This window comes from Lissotriton vulgaris, chromosome 9 (assembly GCF_964263255.1).
Source record: "Lissotriton vulgaris chromosome 9, aLisVul1.2, whole genome shotgun sequence".
NCBI classification, from domain to species: domain Eukaryota; kingdom Metazoa; phylum Chordata; class Amphibia; order Caudata; family Salamandridae; genus Lissotriton; species Lissotriton vulgaris.
The window spans coordinates 928,397,511-928,424,673 of NC_141697.1; positions in this window are offsets into that span (position 1 = coordinate 928,397,511).

Genomic DNA, 27,163 nt, shown 5'->3' on the forward strand with positions numbered 1-27,163 from the left:
AAAGCCGCCTGTTAAAACGAAAATTGTTTCCAGCCAAAAGCGTTATTTAAATGTTGCAAAGTGGTGTGAGCTTTATGTTAAAAACGAGGGAAGAGCGGAGTAGGAAGGATGGGCTGTGCATGCATGGGACAAATGTCTTTAAAAAGGCTGGTAATATTAGCCGTTAATTAGCATGATAAATCGTTTGTAAGATGTGGTGAAGTGGTGTGAGCTGCCTGTAAAAAATGAGTGAGCAGCGGAGTAGGAGCGAGAGTGTGTGCAAGCATGTGACGATTGTGTGTTGAGATGTAGTGTACGTGTTCTGTGATGTGTAGCACACAGACAGCTAGAGGGAGACTCTAGTACCCAAATATCATTCGCTCCAAAAGCGTGTCTTTGCAGCCAAAAGCATTAGGGAGATGTGGCGATGTGGTGTGATGTATGTGTGCCTTACGAGGGAGCAGATAACTAAGCCCGGAATACTGTGTGAATGAAAGGAGGGACTAAGAGTGTGGTAGTCAACAACACGGACAGCTGTTGGAAGGATATCGTAAAAAAAAAAACCCTAGATAGTGTGTGTAGCACACGGACTGCTGGAGGGAGGCTCTAGTATCCAAATAGCATTAGATTTTACAACGTTTCTTTGCTGTCAAAAGAGTTAGTGAGAGGTGTGTTAGTCAACAAGAAATACAGCTGTAGGCAGGCTATAGTATTTAAATAGCACTTGCCCAAATAGTTTACCTTTGCAGTGAAATGCGTTCATGATATGTTTATAAGTAGTGTGACCTGTGTATTAGCAAAAGGAGGGAGCTGCTTCTATGGTCAAATCATTGGCATTTTAGTACATAGTTTCCAGCAAAAATCGTTCAAGAGATGTGGCTAAGTGGTGTGAGGTGCCTGCGATAAATGATTGAGCAGTAGAGTAGGGTCACGAGTGTGTGCATGCATGTGACAAATGTGTCTTGAGCTGTAGTGTAGGTGTACTGTGATGTGTGGCAAAGTTGTATATTTTTTGCGAAATATTTGTAATTTCGATGCAGCAGCGTTTTAGAGATGTGGCGAAGTGGTGTGATCTGTGTGTGCCTTAGGAGGGAGCAGCGGAATAGGCTCAAGATACTGTGTGAATAAAAGGTAGGGACGAAGGGTGTGCTAGTAAACAAGACGTACAGCTGGGGGAAGTCTACACTATTAAATGCGGCAGTTATAAAAAAAATTGTTTCCATGCAAAAGAGTTAGGTAAATGTAGCAAAGTGGTGTGAGCTCTATGTTAAAAAGGAGGTAAGATCATAGTCGGAAGGATGGGCTGTGCAGGCATGGGACTAATGTGTTTAAAATGCCCGGGAATATTATCCGTTAATTGGCATGAAAAATCCTTCCGAAGATGTGGCAAAGTGGTGTGAGCTGGCTGTACAAAATGAGTGAGCAGCGGAGTAGGAACGAGAGTGTGTGCAAGCATGGAACGATTGTGTGTTGAGATGGAGTGTACGTGTTCTGTGATGTGGAGCACACAAACAGCTAGAGGGATGCTAGAGTACCCAAATATCATTTTGGCAAAAAGCGTTTCTTTGCAGCCAAAAGTGTTAGTGAGATGTGGCTATGTGGTGTGATCTATGTGTGCCTTAGGAGGGAGCAGAGAACTAAGAACGGAATACTGTTAATTCGATGCCTACTTTAACATCCCCATGTACTTACCTAAATTAATATGTTGGTTAGAGATCACAACTTGAACAGAATGAATTGAAAACAGTCTCTGTTGTATCTGTAAAAGAAAAAGTATAATTTGTAAACATTTATTACCTCCTTATTTGATGCTAAGTAGAGTACGAGCGAGCGAATTTTGGTGAGGTAAAGAAAATGCATTTTTTTTAATTATTGTTGATATGCCGAGGGAGTTAGACGAAGCATGCAAGGGAGTATTGTATGTACAAAGCATTAGCATTTTAGTAGTTAATTTGCAGGCAAAATCGTTCAAGAGATGTGGCGAAGTGGTGTGAGCTGCCTGCGCTAAATGAGTGAGCAGCAGAGTAGGATCACCAGTGTGTGCATGCATGTGACGAATGTGTGTTGAGATGTACTGTAGGTGTAGTGTGATGTGCTGCAAAGGTGTGTACTTTGTGCAAAATATTTGTAATTTCGATGCAACAGTGTTTTATAGATGTGGCGAAGTGGTGAGATCTGCGTGTGCCTTAGGAGGGAGCAGCGAAATAGGCTCAAGATACTGTGTGAATAAAAGGTAGTGACGAAGGGTGTGCTAGTCAACAACACGTACAGCTGGAGGAAGTCTATAGTATGAAAGCCGCCTGTTATAAATACATTTCTTTCTATGCAAAAGCGTTATTTAAATGTTGCAAAGTGGTGTGAACTCTATGTTAAAAAGGAGGAAAGAGCGTAGTAGGAAGGATGGGCTGTGCATGCATGTTACAAATGTCTTTAAAATGCTCGGTAATATTAGCCGTTAATTTGCAGGATAAATCGTTTGGAAGATGTGGCGAAGTGGTGTGAGCTGCCTGTACAAAATGAGTGAGCAGCGGAGTAGGAAAGAAAGCGTGTGCAAGCATGGGACGATTAGGTGTTGAGATCTAGTGTACGTGTTCTGTGATGTGGAGCACACAGACAGCTATAGGGAGGCTATAGTACCCAAAAATATCATTCGCTCCAAAAGCGTTTCTTTGCAGCCAAAAGCGTTAGTGAGATGTGGCGCTGTGGTGTGATCTGTGTGTGCCTTAGGAGGGAGCAGAGAACTAAGAACGGAATACTGTTAATTCGATGACAACATTAACATCCCCATGTACTTACCTAAATTAATATGTTAGTTACAGATCACAACTGGAACAGAATGATTTGAAAACAGTCTCTGTTGTATCTGTAAAATAAAAAGTATAATTTGTAAACATGTATTACCTCCTTATTTGATGCTAAGTAGAGTACGAGCGAGAGAGTTAGGGTGAGGTCAAGAAAATGCATTTTTTAACATTATTGTGGATCTGGCAATGGAGTTATAGGAAGCATGAAAAGGAGGGTAAGAGAGAATAAGAGAGTAATCATGAAAAAGAGTGACAGAAAGAAAGCATAAAATAAATGGTAAGAGAGTGCAGTGAAAGGGACCGAAAAGAGTGAAGCTTAAAAAAACCGAAGTTTACAAAGTGGAGAGATACAGGGGAGAATGTGTAGAGGTAGCAAGCGAGAAGATGAGAGGAGAAAGAGATATCGAAATGTAGAGACGAATAAGTCAGTAAAAGCTGAAAAAAAGGCAAGTCTTGTACGAAAATAACTACAAATGCACTTACATTATAAATTTGTCGCGTAGTGTCTTTGAATATGTAGTCTTCGGAGCAAATACAGCGTCGTTCCGTCGGGCACTGTTGTCTTTCTGCACACGAAAAAGGCTATGGCTCCCAATGACCCTTTCCTGATCTTAAATAGGCTGAACTGCTGAAAATTGCCGGCAAGGTGCTTGAAAGTGGACAAAGGATGAAAGGTTAATCCCCTTGCCTTGCCCCCAGGAGATGTCTCCAAAGATAATGTGTCTAACTCCCAAGTGTGAAAATTTGAATGTGTATGTAGATGTGGTTTCGATTGTGACTAGCGACTTTCCAGGCTCCTTCATGCAACACTTGTTAATGTACCTGTCTTCCCCCACGCAGCAACGAACAAGCAACAACAATGAGCATTCCTAACGTAAATTTCCCAAATGTTAATATTTCTACGTAACTTTTTTAAAAATAATTAGTAAAGCAAATAAAGTTGAAAATGGTACGTGCGGCTAAAGTTAATGTAAAAATATAGCACCCTTAGAGTCCTAAAATTGACGTTAAAATGTAGAGCTAGTTATTTCACAAGAAATGCAAGTATAATAAAGGAGCACTTGCAACACTAATATCTAAAAGTAATTGTAACTTTAGAATCTATCCATCAGTTCTGTGTCATACAAAACGATGTATAGTGTTAGTGTGTGTGCATGTGCTAAGCAGATACTGAGGGATGGTGTTATGTGTAGATGGTTAGTAAGTGCACAAACAACTAGCAGACTGAGGGCTGTGTGCACTGAGATTGATGGTTGTGTGCGCAGATTGAGGGCTGTGTGTAGTGTAAGTGAGGGCTGTATGAAGTGCAAGTGAGGCCTTGGTGCAGTGTGACCGAGGGCTGTGTGCACTGTGAGTTAGGGGCTGTGTGCAGTGAGTGTGTGCTGTATGCACTGAATGAGGCCTGTGTGGATTGTGAATGAGGCCTGTGTGCAGTGTGAGAGTTGTGTGTGAAGTGAGTGAGGGCTGCTTGCTCTGAATAACGCCTGTTTGCAGTGTGATTGAGGCCTGTGTGCAGGGTGATTGAGAGCTGTGTGCACTGAGTGAGTGCTGTGTGCACTGAATGAGAGCTGTGTGCACTGAGTGAGAGCTGTGTGCACTGAATGAGAGCTGTGTGCACTGAGTGAGAGCTGTGTGCAATGAGTGAGAGCTGTGTGAAATGAGTGAGAGCTGTGTGCAATGAGTGAGAGCTGTGTGCACTGAGTGACAACTGTGTGCACTGAGTGAGAGCTGGGTGCACTGAGAGAGAGCTGGGTGTACTGAGTGAGTGCTGTGTGCACTGTGAGTTATGTCTGTGTGCACTGAGTGTGTGCAGTATGCACTGATTATGGACTGTATGCAGTATGATTGAAGGCTGTGTACACTGAGTGAGGCCGGTGTGCAGTGTGAGTGAGGCCTGTGTGCAGTGTGAGGGAGTGTTGTGTGTACTAAGTGCTGTGCACTGAGTGAGTGCTGTGTGCACTGTGAGTTAGGGCAGTGTGTACTGAGTGTGTGCATTATGCACTGAGTGTGTACAGTATGCACTGAGTGAGGACTGTATGCAGTGTGATAGAAGGCTGAGTGCAGTGAGTGAGGCCTGTGTGCAGTGTGAGTGAAGCCTGTGTGCAGTGTGAGTTAGGGATGTATGCACTGAGTGACGGCTGTATGCAGTGAGTGATGCCTGTATGCAGTGCGATCGAAGACTTTGCGCAGTGTGGTCTGAGGCATGTGTGAGTGAGGCCTGTGTGCAGCGGGAGTGAGGGCTGTGAATAGTCCCACAATATTTGCACGATTGACGTTTCTCAAAATATGGCGATAAAAAGTGTGATTACGTGTTAAATCAGCACTCACAACACTATTATACAAATACAAAAGTGATTTGCGTAATCCTAGTAAATTTTTTTTGGGTCATACTGAATGTGGTATTTTTCTTTCTCCGCACACGTAATATGTCTAGGCATTTGCAGTGTTGGTGTGTGTGAATGGCCTAAGCAGGCACTTACGGCTGGTCCTATGCATGTTTGTTGTGTAACCTTGCACGAACAAACGTAAGAATAACAAAATACCATTTGACCTGCATGTAATAGATTGGGTAAAAGAACGTGTTGCTTTCCACAGTGTTTCTAAAGTTGCTTCCCGTGTATTTTATGGTATTCGTGAGAAGGCGAGTTTCGCTCCCTTTACTTTATATTTGCATTTACACGTAAAATTTCTAGGCATTTGCAGTGTTTGTGTGTATGCATGGCCTAAGCAGGCACTTGCGGATGGTGCTATGCGTGTTTGGTGTGTAACTTTGCACTAACAAACGTACAAATAACAAAATACCATTTTACCTGCATGTAATCGAATGTGTAAAAGAACGTGGTGCTTTACACAGTGTTTCTAAAGTTGCTTCCCTTGTTTTATGGTTTTCAGTGAGAAGGCGACTTTCGGTCTCTTTAGTTTAGATTTGCATTTCACAGCGGATGGCCGACAACAGATTAGAATATTTACGACTGTGATGAAAGCAATACAGTCTCCTGGGGTGGTTAGGCCCCAGACGTTTTGCTCTTGCCCCCTCCCCACCTTACAGAGGGGAGAAAGAAGAAGCACATGGCGTGCATCAATGTGAAAGAGTCTGGGGACTGTTAGGTTGTGTTTTAAAATGTTTTCAAAGAAAAGCGGGAATAAAAGTAGAATGTGGGGTGGGAGAACGTGCCGATGAATGAGAGACAAGCTATAGTGTGCGTGTTTCCGTGCGTAAATGAGAGAGCGTGTGGGAGGGGGGGGGAACATGCAGATGAATGAGAAAGAAGCCATGATGTGCGTGTTGCCGTGCGGGAATAAAAGTAGAAGGTGGGGTGGGAGAACGTGCCGATGAATGAGAGACAAGCTATGGTGTGCGTGTTTCCGTGCGAGAGACTGGGAGTGTGGGGGGGGGGTGGGAGACAGAGTCTGTGGTCTGATTGTGTTTGTTGTGCGTCTTTCCGCGAGTGAAAGCCAGAAACGTGCAGATGAATGAATGAGAGAGAAGGTAAGACGGGGGGTATGCTTGGAAGATGCACGTCTAAATGTTGTCAACGTGTGCGTGTTGCCGTGCGTGAATGGAACAGAGAGAGAGTCTGTGGGCTGTTTGTGCGTGTTGTGCGTGTTCCCGGGCGTGAATGGGATAAGATAAGCAAGAGGCACGCACGTGTGCGTGTTGCCGTGCGTGAATGGGATACAGAGACAGTCTGTGGGTTGTTTGTGCGTGTTGTGCGTGTTGCTGGGCGTGAATGGGATAAGATAAGCAAGAGGCACGCACGTGTGCATGTTGCCATGCGTGAATGGGATATTGTGCGTGTTGCTGGGCATGAATGGGATAAGATAAGTGCGTGTTGCCGGGCGTGAATGGGATAAGATAAGCAAGAGGCACGCACGTGTGCGTGTTGCCGTGCATGAATGGAAGATGCACGTCTAAATGTTATCAACGTGTGCGTGTTGCCGTGCGTGAATGGAACAGAGAGAGAGTCTGTGTGCTGATTGTGTTTGTTGTGCGTCTTTCCGCGAGTGAAAGTCAGAAACGTGCAGATGAATGAATGAGAGAGAAGGTAAGACAGGGGGGTATGCTTGGAAGATGCACGTCTAAATGTTGTCAACGTGTGCGTGTTGCAATGCGTGAATGGAACAGAGAGAGAGTCTGTGGGCTGTTTGTGCGTGTTGTGCTTGTTGCCGGGCGTGAATGGGATAAGATAAGCAAGAGGCACGCACGTGTGTGTGTTGCCGTGCGTGAATGGGATACAGAGACAGTCTGTGGGCTGTTTGTGCATGTTGTGCGTGTTGCCGGGCGTGAATGGGATAAGATAAGCAAGAGGTACGCACGTGTGCGTGTTGCCGTGCGTGAATGGGATACAGAGCCAGTCTGTGGGCTGTTTGTTTTGGTGTACGTGTTTCTGCAAGTGAAAGACAGGGTGGTATGCTTAAAAAAATAAATGTTGTCAAAGTGTGCGTGTTGCAGTGCGTAAATGGAACAGAGAGAGAGTCTGTGGGCTGTTTGTGCGTGTTGTGCGTGTTGTGCGTGTTGCCGGGCGTGAATGGGATAAGATAAGCAAGAGGCACGCACGTGTGCGTGTTGCTGTGCGTGAATGGGATACAGAGCCAGTCTGTGGCCTGTTTGTTTTGGTGTACGTGTTTCTGCAAGCAAAAGACAGGGTGGTATGCTTAAAAAAAAAAGAGTGCACGTCTGAATGTTGTCAAGCTACTGTGAGATAAGCAAGAGGCACGAGCAGGACAGAGAGAAGGTGGGCAGAGAGAGCAGCTTCAATGAGGCGTGGACAAAGTGAAGAGCCAATGAAAAAAACACAAGCTCGGGAAAAAAAAGTTTATGGCACAAAAGCGCGTGCCTGTGGCCACGTGAACTCGAAGAAAACCGCACGGGAAAAGCGGTAGTTTGACTAGTATTTTGAGCACTTGAATTCTCCCCATTCCTGCGGAATGGAAAAGGCGAGACCTAAAACGGACATCCCACCTAAAAGTGGTAGTTATATGCTTGCAATGAAAAGTTTAAATAAAAGAAGCATCAGGTATGATTGCAATGAAACATTATTGGTGATTCCTAACACGTAAATGTACCTCGAACAGGTACAGAAATTCTTTAGTTTGATCGCATCTGTAGGAAAGTAGGATCTTCTATGGTAACCCCTACTTTTTGCTTGATGTAATGCTGTTTCTGACTAGTCTGACTGGGATCCTGCTAATCAGGACCCCATTCTGTCTGCTTTCTCCAATACAATTTGAGAGGAGGAACATGGCGGCCGCAGCGTGATCGGCCGTGGGCTCGCTTCCTCGGACTCCCCATGGCGGACTAGGAACCAAGGCTCAGATGCCTACTTGGATATCTGCTTCACGACGTGCATCCCTGCTGCCTGATTTTTTTCTATTAGCTAGTGTGTTGACGCCGGCGTTGCTGTGTTCGCTGCCCCGGCGATTGGAGAGGACCCGTGGAAGCACTGGCAAGCGGACTCCCCTGGGGTTATGGTCAGCGCTACAGGCTTCCAGAGCGGGGCGGAGCAGTTCCCGGGAGGCCGCGCTGGAGGTGGGAGGCGGGCGCACGAAGACACAGCGGATTACATTCTCGGTGGTTGCGGTGCTTGGGGAGAGGAACGGTCAGTCTGGAATTCAGCTCCCACATCTCGGTGCAGGTAGGAGGGTCCCGGTCGGTGTAAAAAGCCCAGACCGAGGTGGGTGTTATTACGGAGCGCTGGCTGTCTGGTGGTTTGCCCCGTGGGTTCAGGTCAATCAACGTCTGTGTGAATATAGGGGGGGGGGCAGCAGCGCGGAGAAGGGGTCTGGTTGTTTTACAGACTGCATGGAGAGGAGCACAAACAACCAAGAGGGCCTATCCCCCCCCCAAATGGAATAGATACACATTACGAGCGAGGGTGGCACATTTGGCGGCTAACAGGGATATAGCACACTCTGGCTTTCCCCAGCGAGTATCCCCACCAGTAGCAGCAGCAGCAGAAGTTAGAGCTAGAACAGTATCAAGGCAGCGTAAGTAGGGGCCCAAGACTCCCCTGGGGGTTAACCCAAATTAAGCAGCAACAAGGCAAGGTGAAATTTCAGGAAAGGAAAAAGAAATCAGCAACAAAACTCAAATTTACTCCATCTTTGAAATCCTTCTATCAGGGTATGTCACTCTCATCTTCAGCTAAATCACCTCAAGCACCAAACAAAATTATGCTCAGCTTTACCCAGGGGGGTACCCCAACCCACTTACCGGTCGCTAAATTAAACACGCTATCTTCGGCCCCTGTCCCGCCCCCAAACCTCTCGCTTAAAGAGAAGATGGTGAAGGTGGCGACGGTAAAGACCTGTGAACCTGCACAATTAAATCAAGATCAAATCGCTCAGCCTCCAAATCTGGTTCTGCAAATACGGCAGAACGGGATATTCACCCAGAGATTCATCTCACCAATAGATACTCTGTGCTGGAGGAACAGGAAGAGGTAGCACAAGAAATTGATTGAGATCGGGGCCAAGAACAAGGGAAGGCTGGAGTGGGGCAAGATCCCAATCAGAAGGATTCAAGCCCCTCTATCTCAACTTTAAATCCACACTCATTAGCAGATTTACTTTCGGCCATGAAGGAAGAGATGGCATGTAGATTCACAGTCTCCGAAGCAAATCAGGCAGAAATGGCTGGTATATTCCCTGTCTCAGAGGCAAATCAGGTTGCAATCCGGTCATCCTGTGAGATCCTTGCTAGAAATTTAGAGGAGGTCACGGCAAGGACTGAAGCACTCGAGGAAGAGATGCCAAAATTGAAAGAATCAATAGTGTTCACTACCTCCCGGTTAGAGACACTTTCCTCCCAGAATAAAGAATTGAAGGACGATCTGGAACGCCTACAGAACCACTCAAGGTGAAATAATTTGAAACTCCTAAATGTTCCGGAAGCAGTGGAGGGGGAGGATATAAGGTGGTTTTTGATCACCTTATTGAAGGGCACAGTCCTTAAAAGCCATCCGAATTTTGATCTCAATTATGAAATCCAGAGAGTTCACAGGGATCCTTTCAAAAGAAAATTGGGGAAGCAGAAACCAAGTAAGATCTTGGTGAATTTTCTATCATATTCTGTGAAGGAGCTCATCCTGTCAGCCGCCTTAAAGGAAGGGGTCACCTCCTCTCCACTTTCCGACCAACCCCCTTCTCTTTTTCCATCAGATCCGACATCTCACACAAAACAGCTACAAGACAGTGGGAGTTGGGGAAAAGATTGAATGAGCTCAACAGTCTTGGGGCAAAAGCCCAGTTAAGGTTTCCTGCTACCCTCCGGGTAATGTGGAATAATCACATGCACATAATACGATCCTCAGAAGAAGTAGATACGCTCATTGCCAAAATCCAACATGAAAAACAGGGGGGGAAGTAAGGGAGTGACATTACAGCTTTGTCTGGGAGCTTGGTTTTCCCTGGCCCAGGATCATATTTAGTTTTCAGTAAGGGAAAGTAGTCCGAGGGAGCAATGCCCAAATAGGCGACGCCTATTGGAAGGGATGGTTTCTCAGGGTGAAGGGAGGTATGGGGGTTTCAGGGGGCATCGAGGGGAGGGCAAAGGGGAAGGAGGGTGGGGAGCACAGGGTGAGGAGCAGAGAAGGGAAACATTTTTAAAAAATGTCCCATCTCACCTGTTCAATAAGGAAGCACCTCATTACTCAACTGAAGATCTCCATGGCCATGATAGGTAATATGAAAGATGGTCGTAAGATTTATTGTATTTCTTGGAATTTGAATGGCCTGAGGTGCCCGCGCAGGCAAAGGCTGATTTTAAAGTATTTAGAGCTTTCATCAGCACAGATATGTTTGTTGCAGGAGACCCACCTAAATCCAACAGAGTTTCAGTCGGTCTTTTCCAAGATCCCTAGGGTACAGTGTTTTTGTGCCTCACAACAATCATTGAGTAGTCGTGGGGTAGCAATAGTGGTTAAGAAGGATCAAGTCAGTTCAAGTCAGTACAACTGATCAATCAGGTAGATGCTAATAGCCCTTTTAGATTTTGGGGGGGCGCGGAATTGACCTCTTCATCCTACTACGGCCTAAATACTGACGACCCTGCATTTTTAGTTAAACTACAAGAAAGTTTAATAATGGTAAACCCCCCTTTGGAAATAGGAGGGGATTTTAATGTTAGGCTCGATCCAGTAAAAGACAGATCCAACTTAAGATACACAACAGCAACCCCCAAATCACGTAGGGTCAGGAAAAACTTAATTTCTAACATAAATTTAGTGGATCTATGGAGATCCAAGATGGGTGATGCCCAAGGGTTTACTTATTATAGCAAAAAGTATCAACACTCCTCAAGGATAGACTACGTGTTGGTCAATAAAGAACCCCTTAATAATGTTATGAGTATATCAATTCTGCCAAATCATTTATCTGACCATGCTCCCCTCTTATTAGTATATTCAGTGGGCGGCAACTGTTCACAACCAAGATGGACGTTGAACAGAGTAATGTTGTCATGCCCAGGAATTGTACAATCCATCAGTAGATCCTCCCTAGAATTGTTTTCTATTCAACCTCAATTGGTCATGTATGGGAGGCCTATAAGGCTAGCTTGAGAGGTTTACTAAATGCTCTAATAAGTTCTAAAAATCGAGCAAAAAACATAGAACTACATGCTCTGGAAAGTAAGATATCGGCTTTAGAGGCAGAAACGAGGTATATACCCACAGATGATACGGGGGAACTAAAGCTGATAGACAGGAAATAGGAGGAGGCTAGGCAAGACCTCGGGTCCTTTTTAGACCTGAAATGTAAGGCCCAATGGCAAGCCAGAAACATGGAACTTTTTGAGTTTGGGGAAAAGGCAGGGGCCCTCCTGGCTTGGAAGGCGAGGCTGGATCGGGCAAAGAACGACATCAATGAGTTAATCATTGATAGCAGCGGGAATAAATCAAGTAACCCGGAAGAGATACAAACATCCCTCTTATCACTTTTCTCAGATCTGTATAGGGAAGATCTTGAACATACCCAGGGCCAGATATCCTCTTGGTTAAGGGATAAGTCCCTTCCCGTTCTTACGGAGGCCTCCAGAGAAGCGCTTGATGCATCCATAACAATAGAGGAGATCAGGGACCGAATAAAGAGAGCAAAAAATAATAAAGCTGCTGGCCTCAATGCCCTCCCCAATGAAATATATAAACTGTTACAAGATAATCTTTTACCGATACTTCAAATGTATTTTAATTCAGCTTATTGCTCTAATGGGGTGATGCCTAGATCTTGGAGATAGGCCACGATAGTCTTAATACTAAAACCAGGGAAGGACCCCTTGTTGGCAGACTCTTATCGTCCGATCTCCCTGCTGAACACTGATTATAAGATCTTCATGGGCGTATTAGCATGGAGATTGGCGAAACTGGCACCCAACTAAATTAATCCCGACCAGAAGGGTTTCATGGTGGGGAGGGTAATGCAAGAACAAACCCTATTGTTGATTGGTAATATTGACATAGCAGAGGCAAAGGCAGACCCTCTGGCAGTAGTGGCAATCGACGCCGCTAAGGCCTTTGACCGTGTGTGTTGGAGGTATCTTTGGGGGGTTTTAGAGGCCATGGGTATGGGGCCAGTGTTCGTACAGACTGTAAAGCACTGTTATCTTGGTGCATCTGCGAAAATCCTCCTGAATGGCTCCTTGACTCCAAGCTTTTCTATTCAGAGAGGGACAAGGCAGGGGTGCCTCCCGTCCCCCCTCTTGTTTAATATTTACATAGAGCCCCTAGCTCAAACTATCAGATTGGATAACACCATCACTCCATTTAAATCATCAAGCTACGAGTGCAAATTGGCATTGTATGCCGATGACGTGATAGTTTATACAAGCGATCCAGTGCATGCCATCCCACAACTGGAACGTAGGCTAAAGGAATTTGGTATGATTTCAGGGTATCTTGTTAATTCGGCTAAGACCGAAGTAATGTGTTGGAACATCTTATACAGAGGCGGCCCTGTTAGTAATGAATTTAGATACCTTGGTATCAAAATAGTCAAGGACTTAAATAAAATCCCCTTGATAAATCTGGAGAAAATTGAAAAGGATATTGATTACCTGTTTGTTAAATGGAAGAACCACCCTTTGACCATCTAAGGGAGGGTAAATCTTGCGAAAATGTATGTGATGCCAAAATTGACATGCATTTTTAACGCAATTCCGCTAACTTTTCCCCTAAAAAATATAAGTAGGATTCAGGGGAAAATAGGTAGTTTTATTGGGGGCCACAAAAGTGCTAGGATGTCATGGAAAAAGCTTAGGAGGAAGCTCCTAAAAGGTGGGTTGGCCCTCCCTGACATTAACTGGTATTTGATGGCCTTCCAATTTAAGGGTGTTAGGATGCTATTGTCTAGCCGAGAGGAAATTGCCTGGGCAAAGTACTTGGGGAAATGGTGCTGGCTGAGGGAGGCAGAGGGCAAGGAGGGTTTTTGTATAAATTTGGGGCCCCAAGGTTTTTTAAACGGGTCCGCCGAAAGGTTTTAAAATCAGCTTTGTCTACCTGGTATAAAATCAGGCATATATGGGCCATAGGTTATTTTTCTGACTTTGCCCCTATCTGGGACTCCCCGGGGACCCCGCCTTGTCTGTGTGAATGCTTGGTGATACCGATTAAAAGTTCGGGGTTGGTGATGTAGTCGGATCTGGTGGACTCTAGCGGCATTCTTCCCTCGGAAGTCTTGCAAGCTAAGATAGGCCCTCTTTTTTCTAGGTTTAAATTTCTCCAATGAATATCTTGGTATGGGGCAGAAGTAGGTGGCATCTATGGGAGGTGGGAACTTGAGTAGTTATTGGAAGACCCCGGCCGAGGAAGAAAGAGATATCTTGTTGGTATGCAAGAATCCAAGAAGCAGAGGAAGTCAAAGTCCCCTCCCCAACACTAGTTTGGAACCAAACACCACTCGCCCCTCACATCGAGGAATCTTTTGAATCATCACTCAAGACATTGTATAAATATATAAAGCCTGCTTGCCTGAAGAAAAATCATTTTTGTGATCAACAGTCTATATTATACCCCGGCTAAGATTGCAAAATTTGCCCCGGACCCGCCGCCAAGCTGCCCCAGATGGTCTCGCCAATGCCAATGATATACATATTTTTTTTCAATGCCCAGAGGTAAGTATTTTCTGGAAAATGTGGGAGACACATTAACATCCATTTTTGAAATTGACATCGAAGTGGATCTGCACCTGGTGATCTTTGGTAAGAACGATTTCACCAGTCGGGTGCTCCCACAGGAACAAATTGGCCTGCTCCTATACTTAGTGCTCCTGGCAAGGAGAGAGATTTGTATTAAATGGAAGGCTACTTTTTCTCTGGGGAGGGAAGACTGGCCTAAAGCTGTCCTAAACATGGCACGTCTAAAACAAGATACCAGGGAGAATAGTTCATCCAGTATCTGGCATCCTTTGATAAATTGGGCGCTGCCACTGAGCCTGCTTAATGAGTAATATATCAAATTAGTCCTAACCCAAAAGTCCCATGATTACACCAGTCCTCAAACACGTGAGGAAGGCCTGGGGGCCTAGACGGACGCAGTGAGCCGCAGGGCACCCCCCAGAAGCGGAAAAATCAGCTTGTTAAACCTGCGAATGTCTTTGGTGAGATGAGGACATAAAAAAAAAAACAATTGTTATGGTAAGTACTTAGGTACATCCAAGATTGGATACTGGGGTACACTTATAAGTCCCTAGTGTACGGTACTAAGGTACCAAGGGCATAGGTACCCCATAGACTGAAGCATGTATTATGTCACCTATGGGAGACCATTCAAAATATCACTACAGCCCTGCCATTGCAGCCTGTGTAAGCTATATATGCACCGTAAACGCAATTGAATTACTTACTGATGTGTAACGGTGTCTCTACATATTGTTTGCTTGCTGCATTTACTATACAAGTTATACACATTTTTTGTCATGCCTCAGCCTTTTTCTGAATTTTGTTCATTTGTGTCTTTTTTTATATATGTTACGTTAGACGCAGGATTGTTTCCCACTTTATTCATGTGTTTTATGTGATTTGATACATTATTACATTTTCTGTCCAGCTGGACAGCTTTAATATAGCACTGATTTTAGGCCTATATTCATTGTTTTCTGTGTGAATCTCCCCTGTCAGGGACTACTTTGTAATTGTAACGTACTACTACCCAAGGTCCATGACCATTACAATTGGGTTCCCTTGTTAATTAAACACATGTGTAAGCTGGTGCATGCACCACTTACGAAAGATATAGGGTTCCCTATATCTAGGGGCACTGCACTTAAAAACCTATAAGTCACTCCTACAGAAGGCCTTTTGAATCCTGAAGGCAGGGTGATTGGTTCAAAGTGTGACGGGTCCCCTGCATGAGTAGGACACCCCTATGACCTGCAGAGTCTATTTTCCTAGTGTGTAAGTGAGACAGTCATATGACATATAGAGGGGCACAGTGTCATTCCGCGATGACCGTCTCAAAAGTAGCTTTAACAAAACCTATCATGTTTGGTATCAAATATGTTGGAATCATACCCCCACACCATAAACAGTGAGGGAGGTATGACGCCAAGCACTGTGAAGGCCCTCTGTTAGGTCCTCAGTGCTGCCGGTACCAGTCTTCTAGACCCGGATAACACAACATGGCTGCTGCTGACCAGAGACATGATTCTGCCCTTCTGTTGCTGAGCCAAGGTCGAACAGGGGAAGGCAGAAAAATAGGTATTCTGTCGCAGGGAGGTGTGACTACCTCCCAGGCAGGGTGTAGTATATTGGGGCCGGGTGGGAGCGCTTTCCAGAGCCACTCAGTCTGCTTGAGGTGCACATTTGGTGCCTTCCTTGCATAGTCCATTTCAAACCAGCTCAGGAAGCTGTTGGCTCCTGCTCTGGTGTGAAACTGGACAAATGACCTGCGAGTATCCTCCTCACTGTCTAACCCCTCCCATGGGAGGGAACCATGAATTGTCCAAACCCTTTCCTTAGGGTACTTAAGGGCTTACCGGAGGGTGGGTCCCTAGGTTCGTCATGGGACAAGATTAGTTTCAGACACCACATTAACTTCGACCAACAGGGTACTCTAGACTTTGCTGGACTTCGCTCTGGGCATCAAGGCTGCAACCAGGAAGCCTCCTGCTGTTCCTGATTTTGTTGCACTGCTCGTCTGCTTCAACGTCCGTGCCTTTGGTCCATGCAGGAAACCTTCCAAGGATGTGGGCATCCAAGACACCTGAAGGAATCTCCCTTGAAATGAAGGAGTCTGCAGGCACCGCAACTAAGCTGACTGTTCTGGTGATCCTGAGCTCCCACTGACTCCAAAAGGCTCAGCAACACAGGTGGTTTTACTTCACATCCATCAAGCCCTGCTCTGTCCTCTCACCAAGTGTGAGGCCAGTATCCCTCAATGGAGCCACAGGAACTGAACCCCTGTGCTCCGTGTTGACTTGCAGTTGCAAATGCCTGTTGGCTTCCTTCCACCAAGATCTTCAGGCTCCAAATAGCTCCAACCTCACGCATCTCCAGTGATCAGGATCTTCATCCTCACCACATCTTCTTGCATTGTGGGCTTGCATCTTTGGAGAGCTGCTCGAGGTCCTCTTGCAACTCCAGTGCCTCTGGCCTGTGGGCCCTCCTGAGGCTCATCTTCATATTCTCGGGGCTTCCCTAATTGCTTATGGCCTGCCCTGACTCCCCTGCTTGTGGATAGTCTCCTGGACCTTGTTGGTCCCGACATTGCACCTTCTTCAACTTCCACGTTGGTTGCAGTTGCCAAGGCTTGCTGTTTCTCCTGTCGGACACCAACCCCTCACCTCTCGACATCCAACATGGGACAGCTAGTGATCAGCTTCAGGTCTTCCACAGCATTGCCTGGTCCACACAGCTGCAGTTCCAAGGTCACTGTCAGCTCTCCTGCAACACCCGATATCAGTGGGCATTCGTCTTCCATGCCTCCTGTTCACTCCTGAGTGGCATAGACTCTGTTCCCTCTGCTTGCAGGTTCTTCACATCTTGAATCCATCTTTGGGTTCCACAGGACACTTTCACCTCATCCAGCAGTGGCATCTCTCTGAGGTCCTCTATTAGGATTGATGGCGGTTTCCATTCCCACTTCACACCTATGCTCCCGGCTTCCCTGGGGCAGGTATCCTGGTTCATAAGGTATCCATGGGTGGGGTGGCTCTCCAACCTTTAGTCTTCCACTTGGTTTCTTCAGGGTCTGCTCGGAAGGGTCCCTGTTTTGTCAAATTGTTTTCTGTCGGAATGCATATTCTTAAGGGCTGTTTAGGGCTGAATTTATCAGCAAATAGAAGGACTATGGAGGTACAAGTTTCTGCGGTTGCGGCATTTTCCTCATAATTATGGATTTGCTGCACTTCCCTCATAATGCAATATTTGCTGCTGCATCATTTGCAGATTTTAGAACATAGGGCCAGATATAGGAAAAAACATTTTGAGATTCCCAAATTGTGATTTTTACCGAATCGCTATTTGGTAATCGCAAAATCCAACGTATCAAACATTTAGCAAAAAAAAATCGATTTGGTAAAATTCACATTCGCAAATACAGATTCCCAATTTGCGATTCTCAAATAGCGAATTCACAATTTAAAGAGTTGCGAAATTGCGAATCTACAATTCCAATGCAGCATGATGACCTCATAATCAGGAAGTGAGGTTTCCCATGCTGTTCCTGAGGGCCTGAGGATTTGTAGGAGACTAAGAGCAGCAGGACACCACTCAGGAGAACATCCAGAAAGCAGAGGGAGGCACAAATACCCAGCATTGCATCACAGGAGAAGGCAAAGGAGGCTGTAGGACGTAATAGAAAATTGAAATTCAGCAAAAAAGAATTTGAGGTCCTAATTGAGGAAATGGTCAAGACCCATGATCAATTATTTGGAAAAAATCCCTCCATGTGCCAGAGTCAGAAAAAGGAAAATGTGCCTGGACATCCAAGCAAAAATCAACGCAGTAAGGGTCATTCAGTGCTCCATTGAAGATTCAAGCAATCGCTGGTATGATTTGGGGTCAGGGGCAAAGGAGAAGGTGTCAAGCAGGCTTGTGGATGCCAAGAAGACCAGCAGATGACCATCTACCCAGTCTGCGTCTACCCCCCTTGAGGACTTGGTGGAGTCAACCCTACAGCCTGAGTCCATTAGTGGTGTTATGGACATCAACAACTTAGCAGCCCCCATTACCAGCCAAGATAGGATGCATGCTAAACTACACTTGCCCCATAACTCACAAAATGCACTCTTAGTAAGCCGAGAAACATTTTTGTAAAATCCCACTCCAGCCACTTCTTGGCTACCACCCAGCAAATTGGAGATGTAGTCAGGCACACAAGTTCTAGCAGCATAGGCGCAGTTGAGCACCACATGTAAGTGATCAATAAAAATACCTTATTTTGGTAGATCAAATCCATTTTTATTGAAGTTCTAAATGTCAGAAAGCTGTACACACATCATACTGAAGTAGCTCAGTTACATTCGCAGATACCCCTGCACCACAGGGTGACGACACAGCAACACATGAACCCGAGGATGCTCAGAAACAGGCAGGGAAAGAAGAGACCGTCACCACAATGCAAACAACACCTGCAACAAGAACATTCAGGTACACCTGGTGGGTCAACTAGCCCACCAGGTACCTCCAGTAAGCACCACAGAACTTCGTTTTAGAGAGGTGCTCTGAGGTCACACCCCTCTTTACACCACGCTGCAAACGCGGCTTCTAGCGCACTGCTGGAGGATGAAGTCCACTTGTGTACTGAGGTCCCCAGGACACGAGGACCTCATCACCCCATCAGCAGTGCACCAGAAGCCGCGTTTGCAGAGTGGTGCAAAAAGGGGCATGGCCTGGGAACACCTCTCTGCAACGCAGCTCTGTGGCGCTTACTGCAGGTACCTGGTGGGCTAGTTGGCCCCCAAGGGACCCAAGGATTGAAGGGGACTTAATTCCCCAACTTACAACACGCCAGGGGGTGTGTTTGCACAGTGGTGCAGGGAGGGGGCGGGGCCTCCGGCCAGATGGCAGCCCCGTCGTAGCAAACGGCAATGTCCCGGGGGGGGGGGGCACCACAGGACATTGCAGGAGCCGACCCTGGGAGGTGGCGGTCAACAAGGCCATTGAGGGCTCCAGGAGGGGGCCCTCAAAGCCCCCCTCCCTTCATGTACAAATCCCCAGGGAGGTGGTGGTCACTGGGGCAAGGGGGGCCTGCGAGGCCCCCCACCTATAATTAATCAAAGTGGTGGTCCCCGGGGCCTGGGGGACCCGCAAGACCCCCCATTAATAAAGAAAGCTCCGGGGAGTTGGCGTCCCCTGGGCTTTGGGGGTCCCACAAGGCCCCCCCTCACTTAATTAGGAATGCCCCATGGAGGTGGTGTTCCCCGGGGGAGCGTGGGGAGTCAGGAGCCCCCCATGCATTTTTCAAAACAAAGCCCTAGGGAGGTGGTGGTCCCCAGGGCTGCGGGGGGCCTGGGAGCCCCTGCATACAATTAACTAAGCCCCAGGGAGGTGGCGGTCCACGGGGCTGCGGGGGCCCCCACGGGCCCTCGCTAATTAATAAGGCATTGCCCCCAGGGCCTGGCCCACCCAGGGGCTTATTGAAAACGAAGCACAGGCTTCTTTTTTGGGGGGTTTTTGGTCCGGATTCGTGAATCAAACGCGAATTCGGCCATTTAAAAAAATAAGTGCTTTTCTTTGGCTTGGGGTGTCCTTGTAGGACCCCCTGAGCAGGCCTAGGGGTCAGGGTATTTGGCTGCCAACACATTTCGGTTTGGAGTGTTGGCAGCCAATCTGAATTGAGCTCATGCTCGGGAGTGTTCGCGAACCCTCCTCAGTGCTCAGATATCAATATTTTTCTTTTTTGAATTTCTCAGCAATTACTGAACTGATTTACACCATTTAAAATGGCCACACGGCCCCCCTCCCTCAATAACAAAAAAAGAGGCCCAGCCCAGGGATGGGGTCCCAGGGGCTAATAGAGGCCTCAGGAGGGGGGCAACACAGCTCTCCTCCTAAATTTTATTTTATATAAAAAGTACATCAATGGCCATGCCCCGGGGGGATTAAAAAATAAATAAATAGGACAGGACCTGGGGGATGGGGTTCCCAGGGCCTCAAAAATGGGAAAAGAAGGGGCGCCACACAGCCCCCTTCTGAAAAAAAACAGCATTGCGCTGGAGGCCCCGCCCCAGCCCTGCATATCTCTGCAAACGCGCCCTGTGGCGCATTGTAAGTTGGGAAATTAATTCCCCTTAAATACTGGGGGTCCCTGGGAGCCAACTAGCCATGTGGCGCTTACTGGAGGTTCTTGGTGGACCAGTTGGCCCCCAGGGACCCTCAGGATTCAAGGGGAGGTAATCCCTTACCTTAAAACGCGCCACAGGGCGCGTTTGTACACTTGTCATATCAGGCCCCTCCCCCTCCCTCTACCACTGTGCAAATGCGCCTGTGGTGGATTTTAGGTTGGGGCATTAATTCCCCTTCAATCCTGAGGGTCCCGGGAGTCAACTAGCTCACCAGGTACCCCCAGTAAGCACCACAGGGCTGCGTTGCAGAGAGGTGGTCCGAGGCCATGCCCCTTTTTACACCTCTCTGCAACACAGCTGTGTGGCGCTTACTGGAGATACCTGATGGGCTTGTTGGACCCCAGGTACCCTACAGAATTAAGAGGACTTAATCCCCCAACTTAAAATGAGTCACGTGGAGCCTTTGCACAGTGGTGAAGGGAGAGGGCGGGCCTGATATGACATGTGTTCAAACATGCCCTATGGCGATTTAGGTTGGGGAATTAATTCCCCTTTAATCTTGAGGGTCCCTGGGGGCCAACTAGCCCACCAGGTACCTCCACTAAGCACCACAGGGCTGCGTTGCAGAGATGTGGTCCGAGGCCACGCCCCTTTTTACACCTCTCTGCCACGCAGCTCTGTGGCTCTTATTGGAGCTACCTGGTGGGCTATTTGGATCCCAGGGACCCTCAGGATTCAAGGGGACTTAATCCCTTATCTTAAAACACGCCACGGGGTGCATTTGCACAGTAGTGAAGGGAGGGGACGGGCCTGATAAGACGTGTGCAAACACATCATGTGGCATGTTTTAAGTTGAGGGATTAAGTCCCCTTGAATCCTGAGGGTCCCTGAGGGGCAACTAGCCCACCAGGTACCTCCAGTAAGCACCACAGGGCTGCGTTGCAGAGATGTGGCCGAGGCCACACCTCTTTTAACACCTCTTTGCAACGCAGCTCTGTGGCGCTTACTGGAGATAACTGCTGGGCTAGTTGGGCCCAAGGGACCCTCAGGACGCAAGGGGACTTAATCCTCCAACTTAAAACACGCCACGGGGTGCATTTGCACAGTGGTGCAGGGAGGGCGCGTGGCCTGATGTGACAAGTGTGCAAACACGCCCTGTGGTGTGTTTTAAGTCCCCTTGATTTCTAAGGGTCCCTGGGGACCAACTAGCCCACCAGGTACCTCCATTAAGTGCTACAGTATTGCATTGCAGAGAGGTGTAAAAAGGGGCGTGGCCTCGGACCACCTCCCTGCAATGCAGCCCTGTGGCGCTTACGCCAAGGAGTGCGTTTGCACACGTCACATTTGGCCCCGCCCCCTCCCTGCACCACTGTGCAACCGCGCCCTGTGGCACATTTTAAGTTGGGGGATTAAGTTCACTTGAATCCTGAGGGTCCCTTGGGTCCAACTAGCCCACCAAGTTCTCCAGTAAACTCCACAGAGCTACGTTGCAGAGAGGTGTAAAAAGGGGCATGGCCTTCGACCACCTCTCTGCAACGCAGCTCTGTGGTGCTTACTGGAGGTAACGGGTGGGCCAGTTGGCCGCCAGGGACCCTTAGGATTCAAGGGGAATTAATCCCCCAACTTAAAACCTGCCAGGGGGCCGCGTTTGCACTGTAGCGAAGGGGGGGGGGGGGGACTGATGTGACGTGTGTACATATCCAATCTCTCTGCCAAAACCCAAGCAGTTACAAATTCCCCATACACTCTCCTTGCAGTTCTCTAATCATCCGGTTAGTACCCATGCACTCATTCAATGACCCATGCACTAACACATACACTGCTACAATATGCTGAGCACTACCCATGCAGTCCAGCTATTGCCCTGTCAGTACCCATGCAGAACTCTAATCACACAGCCAGCACCATGTACTTATCTAATCTCTCCACCAAAACCCAAGCACGTATAACTGCTGAATGGAATTACACCAAATTTGGCAAAAAGGTAGCCCTTGGTTCAGAAAGAGACCTTTTTGTTAAATGGTGTGAATCCGTTCAGTAGTTCCTGAGAAATTATAAAAAGAAGAAGTTTTGATATCTAGGGCAGCAGTGGGTTCGCGAACCCTCCCGTGCACGAGCTTCACTGTGATTAGCTGCCAACACTCCAAACCAGGAAGTGTTGGCAGCCATCTTGTGACTCGGTAGAACCGAGTCACAAGAAAACCGTCAAACACAGTGAAAAAACATGCATTATTTGTTTAAAATGGCTGCTCCCATTACTTCTACTATTGGCGAGCAAGGCTGCTGGACAGCTGAAACACGTTCGATGGGGCCAAAAATAAAGTAATTTTGGACCAGCTACACAAGGCATCGTCGTCCTTTTGTTTGAGAGGATTATTGGTGTATATTACCTACTAGCGTTCGCCAGTAGGTATATGTAGTTAAAACCTAGTTTCCATAGGAAATCCGCAACATTCTATTGGGAATAACTTTGGCGGCGGTTGAGGAATTTGCGTGTAATTTTCCAAACTTTAGGCCTGCTCCACCCCGCTCCTTTCCTGAAAGTGTCGGGGGGATTCGTCAAGCGGGGCCAAGAGAAAAGGGGGTCCCAAAACGTGTTTTCCACATGTTAATTTCCATAGGACGTTCAGACATGGCTACCCCCCGAACCGCTGAATGGATTTACACCAAACTTTGCAAAATTGTAGGGACTGGTACGCAGAAGTGTCTTTTCTATATTTGGTGAAAATTGCTCCAGTGGTTTTTTACGAAAATTAACATAAATTTTTTTTATATATCTATATGCGCGCTTTGAGTGCTCAGGGTACGCGTACCGGTAAGCGCACCCAGCACGCCACGGAAGTGCGCGAGCGGAAAGCTGATTGGCTCTCGGGTGTCTGTCAACATTCCAAACAGTCCGGAGAGTCCACCATCTTGTGTCTCGGTAGAATCGATACACAAGAGCTGAGGGGGAAATGATTAAAGGGGGCAGGGTAGACACCCCCTGACCCCCTAGGTTTTCTGAGGGGAACCTAGAATGACCCTGAACAGCAAAAAAACTATTTTTTTTAAAAATTTCACGGGGTAAGCGCTGGGTGCGTTCCCATGTGCGCTTCCAGGTGCGCGTACCACAGGGAAAAACAGTGAAAGAAAATAGTGTAAATAAGAATTTGGAGTGCTTAGAGGTAGGGTAGCTCTAAAAAGAGCTGTTGTGTTATGTGGGTGATTTAAAGTACCTACAAGTAGGTACCGATGCAGAGTCTAAAAATCAAGAGAAAGACTCTGTTCCCCTCATCTGAGAAATGTACAAAAAAGTTTTGGGGCCTAGGGGGTCCTTGTGGGACCCCCTCAGCAGGCCTAGGGGGTCAGGGTGCTTCTACCCTGCTCCCTTTGCGTGTTTTGCACCTTTGTTTCACTGCTTTCTTGTGATTTGGTTCTACCGAGGCACATTATGGCTGCCAACACTTCCTGGTTTGGAGTATTGACCGACAGTGGCAGCCAATCAGCATGCCTTCCAGAGAAAGCTGGATGCCCATTGGCTGTCAACACTTCTACACATCCAACAAACAATTGAGAAGGGTCTAAGGGCAAGTTTACCGACCGGCCAGATATGTGCCCCGAACACAATATACAACAACAATTAATATCTGGGGGTCTGAGAACAAGTAAGTGAGTCAGACAGAACGGATCACCATACCAAAACTACGCAAAATAACAACAGTGAGAGAAAGATGGTAACTACAGGCCTAGTCAAGGCTCAAGAGTATATGGAGAAAAATAGTTCCCATCAGAAGCCACACTGTACCGCCCTCATTGTCATCATTTGGGTTCTCCTTACCCAGGAGACAGAACGGCCAGTAAGTTGTTACCGTGACCAGAATGTGGTATGCGGGAAGTACAGAAAAGAATGTAAGTGGCTAATGAGAAAGCAGTGTATGGTGGTTAGGGTGAAAAGTGAGGGGTAATAGTAAAATTAGGTGAACTGGGTAGAAAAAAGAAATTTATTAATATCTCCCAATCCCTAAGATTAAAAGGCAGGTGTGGGTGCAGGTTTTAAATAATAACCGCACTTTATAGTGGTCGACATGTTTCAGCATTACAAAGAAAAGAGTTTCTAATGCATTCTTCAGGACCTAGATTGGAAAAACACTACTGCTTTGTGAATAATAATCAATATTAATGAAAAAATATCACCTGAGTATCCAGGCGTGCTCAACCGTATACTGTTAATGCATAGTGGCATGGGATCCAAACGAAAGACAAACAAACAAACAAAGAAACAAATGAGCATAAATAATTACTCAAGTAGTTCCTGTTTCAAAACATACTGTGATTGAGATATGTTCACTCATACCAGGACACAGTCTCTAGTAAACACTCACCCATATATGTTGGTTGAGAGGCTTCACCCCACCTGGCTGCAGCGCAGGTAAAAGGAACACCACTCTAAAGATAATCATAAAACATTTACAGCGCGGTTTCATTAAGAGAAAAGAAATAGAATAGAGTTTACTCGGAGACAGGAGGTAGTGTGAACCTCCGATACATAATTTGATGGTAGAATTGTAGACACCCCACCGTGATCTAACAAGCTCAGAGAAGGCAGGTACCAGATGTTAGCGCATAAAAGGTCTGTCAAATTATACAGTGACCAAAGCGTTGCGTTAAACAAGAGCTGCGTGGCTTAACGATGAAACCCAGGGACCACTTAGCACAATGGTAAATGCCGTGATTGTATGCTAGTAGGTGGGTATCGCGATGTAGTATGCAACACCCTTTGTCTCAAAAAAGAAGAAGAAGAGCCCATTAGGAGGGGTAACTTCTCCGTATGAGTATTAGCAGGCTTGTCAGTAAGCGCCGCGATAAGCGCAAAGCCTTTTGTCTTAGAAAAACGGAGAGCCCATTAGGAGCGGTAACTTCTCCATGCGAGTATTAGCAGGCTAGTCAGTAAGCGCAGCGAGGAGCGCGGTGGCACGCTTACCTTTCCGTCGGTGTCTCCGGGCAGTCCTCAGTACTGCTTGGGGGGGCACCGGCGATAAATCGCAGAGCTTATTTGTAAACTCGTGTTTTGCTCCCAGTGCGTCACGTGACCAGGTGCGGTCACGTGGTGCAAAGAATTCTGGGATTTGTAGTTCAAAGCGCAATTGCGCTTGATAGTAATTTGAAAACCAGACTACGAACAAGGTGCATAGTTCGAAAGACTGGCGCAGGGGGGTACACTGTCTAACTGAGGCAAGATGTGTCTGTGTGGTTAGGAGCAGGGCCCTCCCATGTGTGTTATTAATATACCATGGTGTTGTAAAGGTAGAGACAATGGTTCGAGAGGCAGCTAGCAACCATACTCGTTTAGATGTTTTCGAGTGGTGAGAAAAAGACACTATTCGAAGCACCAATCAGAGGGACATCCAGGGTATTGGCTCGTTGAGGCCCTCCTTGTCGCTATTCAGACGGTACACCCATTTTTGTTCGATTTTGAACAGGAAACGACTGACATCTGCACATGAGTCAGGAATGTGCGGTTGTTCTAAAACAGTCCAGCAGAAGTCCTCAGGACCATGACCCTTCTCCAAGAAATGCGCTGTTAGGCGAGTGGCTTGTTTCCGACAGCGCACTGTACTTTTGTGTTCTTGGATGCGCGTCCGTATTCTCCTGGTCGTCATGCCAACGTATCGTAATGGGCATGGACACGTAATCAAGTAGATGAGATTACTGCTGTTGCAGTTCGTGAATTTGTTTTGTGTCCATGGGCGGTTGGTGCCTATATCGACCTCGGTGGACTTGCAGGTCTGGGGACAGACAGTACAGGTCCCACACGGATGGTGTCCGACCACAGGTGGTAAGTCCCATAGGGTCCCCACTTGCCTCACCTCCTTGTTATGTGGGCGTGTGTGGACTAGCTGGTCTTTAAGATTTGGTCCTCTCTTGTAGGCAAAAATGGGCAAGGCGATGTCATCACCTCCGGTTTTTAGGATAGACCAGTGTTTTTTTATGATCTTTTGCATCTGGTTCGATCGACTGTTGAAGGTGTTTACGAAAGCAATGCGATCGGTCTTTTCTTTAGGAGGGAGGATTTCCAGTAGGGCCTCCCTGTTATTGTTGGACGCCCTCTTTTTGGACTGGCGGATTATTTTCTTGGGATAGTTTTTCTCTTTCAGTTGGGCCTCCAGATTCTTCGAGTGAGTCTCAAAAGATTCCTTCTTGGAGCAATTTCTCTGAACCCTGAGGAACTGAACAAAAGGTAAGTTGTCCCTCAGAGCTCGCGGATGGCAACTATCATATCGCAATAGTGCATTCTTAGCCATTGGTTTGCGATATAACTCCGATTCGATACCAGTCGGAGTGGCATGTAGCCTAAGATCCAGAAAGGCCAACGTTGTCCTGCTGTATTCAATGGTGAACTTAAGGTAGGTGTTTTTACTGTTCAACCATCTATGAAAAGACACAAGATCTTCTTCTGTGCCTTCTTCCGTGCCACGCCACGCCACCAGGATGTCGTCAATGTAACGTTTCCATACATGTAGTGATGGTAAGTATGGATTGGTGGAAACTAGGACATCTTGTTGCTCAAAGTTGTGGACGTACAGGTTCGCCGACTGGTATCGAATCGGAGTTATATCGCAAACCAATGGCTAAGAATGCACTATTGCGATATGATAGTTGCCATCCGCGAGCTCTGAGGGACAACTTACCTTTTGGTCAGTTCCTCAGGGTTCAGAGAAATTGCTCCAAGAAGGAATCTTTTGAGACTCACTCGAAGAATCTGGAGGCCCAACTGAAAGAGAAAAACTATCCCAAGAAAATAATCCGCCAGTCCAAAAAGAGGGCGTCCAACAATAACAGGGAGGCCCTACTGGAAATCCTCCCTCCTAAAGAAAAGACCGATCGCATTGCTTTCGTAAACACCTTCAACAGTCGATCGAACCAGATGCAAAAGATCATAAAAAAACACTGGTCTATCCTAAAAACCGGAGGTGATGACATCGCCTTGCCCATTTTTGCCTACAAGAGAGGACCAAATCTTAAAGACCAGCTAGTCCACACACGCCCACATAACAAGGAGGTGAGGCAAGTGGGGACCCTATGGGACTTACCACCTGTGGTCGGACACCATCCGTGTGGGACCTGTACTGTCTGTCCCCAGACCTGCAAGTCCACCGAGGTCGATATAGGCACCAACCGCC